Source organism: Dermochelys coriacea, chromosome 3 (assembly GCF_009764565.3).
Source record: "Dermochelys coriacea isolate rDerCor1 chromosome 3, rDerCor1.pri.v4, whole genome shotgun sequence".
Taxonomy (NCBI): Eukaryota; Metazoa; Chordata; order Testudines; family Dermochelyidae; genus Dermochelys; species Dermochelys coriacea.
In genome coordinates, this window is record NC_050070.1 from 28,036,892 (window position 1) to 28,041,981 (window position 5,090).

A 5,090-nucleotide genomic window follows, 5' to 3' on the forward strand; every position below is an offset into this window, starting at 1 on the left:
TGGCATCCATCCATATGTTCAATAGAAACTTCAAACATATATCTGATCTTTCCCTGGCTTAGTTATTCCAAAGGACAGAACTGTCAAGATTGCCTTTCACTGCAGTGAGTTCCAGCACAGCACTTTCTAGCTGTGTCTGAAAGCACAGGAGATCCTGCCCCTGAAGTGTAAGGACAGGCTTAGCATGACAAAGTTGCACCAGAATAGCTTAAGGTGTGAATTTAAACCAATATAGCTAAACCAGTGCAAAAGGCTGTGTGGATATTTAAGTTTAAGAGTGGTTTGTTTCAGTTTAGCTTAAGTTGATGAACAAGTTTAACTAGATAAGAATAAGAAGAGTGTCCACACAACCTTTTACCTTGACTAAACTATGTGTGGCTTGAAAACTTGTCTCTCTCAACAACAGAAGTTGGTCTAGTAAAAGACATTACCTCACCCACCTTCTCTCTCTAATATCCTGTGACTGACACACCTGAAACAACATTGCATTTAACGGCCAGCATAATTTGTACTGGAGCAACTTCCTTGTATGAGCAAGCACTAAGACAGACTTCAATCACAATGATGATGAAGTGCCTAATGAAATACAATGTGCCCACAGATGTGCTTGTTGTAATCTTCTTTAATGCTCCTGACTTCATCTTTATTGACCTCCAGCTCTGTTTCTGCAATCTCTTCCAAATGGGTGATAACCCAATTATGATGTTTTTAAGCAAGCCCTAAAACTTTATAAGCCAGTGAAATCCCAATACAGGCCAGTGAAAAATAATCACACCACTTCAAGCCATGTCAGTGAAAAAATTGTTATTTGAAAAGTTTAAAATATAAGGGAAAGGTTAAGTGGTAGCATAAGCACAGACATAGTTAGCAAAGACAATTAAATAAGTAAAAATATTATTTAATTAAGTGAATAGTTAAAATAAATATGGATTGCTGAACTATGCAGTAAGTGAATCTGTATGAAAATTTAAAAACACAAGTGAAAATGACTAAACTGAAGTGAACTAAATAATCTAGACAAAATTAATTTCACTTTTCCGAAATAAAAATGATAGAGTAAGCTAGAGTAGATATGACACAAAACAGAAAACAAGAATAAATTATAAAGATAATTAAGAATTTTAACAATTTCTCTTATGATGGAAAAAAGATTAAAGGAATTGCTTTAATTTTCATGAAGGAGCTGTAACAAAATGCTTGAATGATGATGATAACATGAGCTTAGAAAACAGATTTAAGAGCTAGAGAATTAGATTTGGTCTTGAGAATTTTAATCATTACAAGGCAGCATGGAATACACATAGAATGCTCAATGAATTCTGTGAAGAATTTCGTAGGTCTTAGAACAAGGTGCTTTGGTTAAAAAATAACTCAAGTTACACAAAGAAAATAACCAGATCTCGATATCAATGATTTCTCCTTCAGTGAGAAACTAACCTGTAATACCCCCAAATCTGCTACTCTTTTGTGGAGGAGTGACATGCATGTTAAAGGAAATAAATATAAATCCCATCCCACCTTCCCAAATAAAGCCAGTAATTGAGAAGGATGCTAAACATTGCCAGTTGCTGGATGATTCTGAAGTCCTGTGTAGATGAGGGGAAAATCTCTAGGGAAAGTACTTTCCCCCTTCTTTGATGGAAGCACACTGGGTTGTGATAATTATAAGAACTATAGCCTATCTTTGATGTGTGAATGACTTTTACTATGCTTGTGAAGATTTCACAGTAACTGTAACAAGATCTTTATGTCTTAAAATATAATAGATTTCCCTGTGCATTTCTGAATAATAAGTAATTTTTGAGTTAACATGATACAGCCAGAATAGAATCCCTCAAATATCTATTTCATGTGATATTTATTTTGACCTTTCACACTTACACTGCATCTTTCTTTCTAGCTATTCTGTCATGATGCACCTTCTTATGTGCACTAGAAATTGTTCTGCTAATTATCAGTTCAAACTAGGGACATTTTTTCCTGTAAGTGTCTTGCTGGAGGGCGATGTTAGGTCAATGATTATATTGGAATACATTTTGATTGCGAGATGCAATGAAACCAGTGCCATGGCAATTTCCACTAGTAAATTTCTTGTTGCCTGTAAACCTTTTTAAAGACTTTAAAAGTCAATAACAATAAATCTTTTCTGGGATGAGATTTTTTTTCAAAGTATTTCACAACCAGTTCAAGTCTTATGCCTGTCTCATAGTGATTATCAATCAATCTTATACTTCTTCTCAAATCTGTATATAAGCAGAGTCAGGATGAGCTCTACCCTGACATCTGGTGGTCAGTTGTGGCGGATTGTGGAAAAGAATTTCAGGACTGATCTCATTTGCATAGGCACACACCCCCCGCTCCCCGCCTAGATGGTCACTTTGGCTGCTGCAGGAGCCCCAGTTTCTGTGTTATTGGGGCAGGAAGACTAAATTGTTATTATCCTGATTATGTGAATCAAGGACAGTGGAACTGTCCTTGGCCTTTTGTTATGATGAAGGGACTAGCCATCAACTAAGCAGCACTCGCTAGGCAAGGGTCATGGGTTCCAAAACCCAGTGAATTGAGAGAGGTTGAGGGGAGAAGGGTGGATATTTGTGGGATAGATCCTCTTCTGAGGGTCTTAAATGCCAACTGCACAGTCTCCTCTCTCTACTGTGTAATAGCAGAGCTAATTTTGATTTCATTAGAAGTCTGGTTGCAGATTGCAGAGCTGAATTCACTTTGGGCCCATGGTGTACCAGTACTAGAGCTCCCCTACTATGGCCTGAAATCACTGAGTACCATGTTAAAAATAGTAGGGGGCCTGAAGATATATTGGTGAGTGGCTTGCAGGATGGCTACTGGAGAGGAGCAGCTGGTAGAGCGGCTCACCCAGGAAAGCTACTAGGGAGGAGCAGCTGGTAGAGCAGCTCACTGGATGATTACTGGAGAGGAGTGCCTGGTGGCGAAGGCTGCAGCAGAAACCCCCAGAGAGGCAGGGCAGTTGGTCGTTGGAGCACGTAAGGTGTCCCTTTACTTCTTCCCCCCCATTTCCACACAGGTGGGAGATGAAAATGCTGTAGATGAACTTTTGAACTCTGGACTCATCAAGGACAGAGACAGAGACTTTTGGGTTGCTGCACTTTGGGGTTGCTGTACTTTTGGGACTTTGGGTGACTTTTGAGTTGCTGGACTCAAGAAGCAAAGGGAAAGGACATGCCCAATTTGCTTGGGGTGGATTTTTGCTCGTGGTTTGTGTTATGAATCCTGTTGGTGATGTTTCTCTAACATAACACCACATTGTTTCTCTCTGTTATTAAAAGGCTTTTTTCAGAGTAGCAGCCGTGTTAGTCTGTATTCGCAAAAAGAAAAGGAGTACTTGTGGCACCTTAGAGACTAACAAATTTATTAGAGCATAAGCTTTTTCATGAGCTCATACTTCCGATGAAGTGAGCTGTAGCTCACGAAAGCTTATGCTCTAATAAATTTGTTAGTCTCTAAGGTGCCACAAGTACTCCTTTTCTTTTTAAAAGGCTTTTGTTACACTCAGACACTGTGCTTGCGAGAGGGGAAGTATTGCCTCTTAGAGGCACCCAGGAGGGTGGTATATATTTGTCACAGGTCATTGGGTGGGACCTCGAGCCAGATTTGCATTGTGTTATTAGAACAGAACCCCTAGATACTTAACCCCCCCGGCTCTTTTTGCTGCCAACTCTGATGGGCAGACGGGTTACATGTATATTTTCTATCCAAAGTTCTTATGCCATGATAATAAGCTATGGAATAGTAATTTGTTTTTTACTTTGTTTTGCTTTATTATCTTTTGCAGAAAAATGCATGTATTATTTTCGAAGCATTATTGCAAGAACATCCTCTTGAAATGGTATTTTTACATCAATGGAGAAAAAATTAATTTCAGAAGATGGATCTATTTTGCAAAATGGACAAAGTGCTTGTTTTTTAAATCTTGTTCTCCTTCATTGGTCTTCAGCCATTTATTTTTTCAGTCTGACTTTCATTTCTACTTCTTTAGAGTCACTATTACACAGAGTTATGATAGAAACATACTGTGTCTGCTTTTTGGTTATGTTCTTGACCTTAACATAATGCTTATAAAGAAAAGCTATCCTTTACATCAATGTAGCTAATTTCCTTGGGTAACTCCAAGGAAAACACTGTACATGCTGCATGTGCTGGCCTATTTTGTAATGGCACTTCACAAATATGTTCTTCTAGCCCAATTTAAATGGAAGACTTCTCATTGAAATTATACCTGGATAATTTAGAAAACCCACAGTTTGAAACATTCCATATATGTTGGTCCACATTTAAAAGTTGAAAGTCACCTGTCACTGTATTATCTGCTCCTAGCAGAGTAGCAGTACAAAACCTAAGCCAGACAGTGGTGAGCATTTCTTTCTAGGCTTGACAACAAAAAGAAAGTTGGTCTTGTGATTAAAGCACTGGCCTGAGGTTCAGCTGCTCTGAATTTAGTTCCTTTTTTTGCCACAGATTTCTTGTGTAATTATAGTACAGACAGACCCCAGTTGATAACAGTTGGGATCAAACCTGGGATCTCAATGCATGAACTTCCATGTGGCTGTTGGCTAAGACTGTAGCAGATTCATCAAGCTCTAGCTAGGCTAGGTGCTACTAGAGGGGGACAGAGCACCACAACAAGCAGGCATGGGTTACATAATCTTGGGAAGACACTTATTCTCTTTGTGCGTCAGTCCCCTGTTGTTTGAAATACAATAATGCTAGTTCCATTCTCCCAGCCTTTGTCTATCTTGTCTATTTAGATTGTCTTGTCATCTCTTCAGAACAGAGACTCTCTTACTATGTGTATATACAGCACTTAGCACAATAGGGTCCTTATATTCACTGGGGCCTTGGAGTGCTATTACAGTATTACTGCTCCTACTGAGAGACAAAGCACTTGAGAATGCAATGAAGGGAAGCATGGAATGATGTAGCAGTTTTCAGTTCCTGTGGTTGGGATTTATAAGGCTTAATAATGAGGATGAGATGTTTCTGGCACAGAAATAAGACTCCTGGATTTTCAGAAAAACATGAAAATATTTTAAAAACCAAACAACAACAACAAAGTT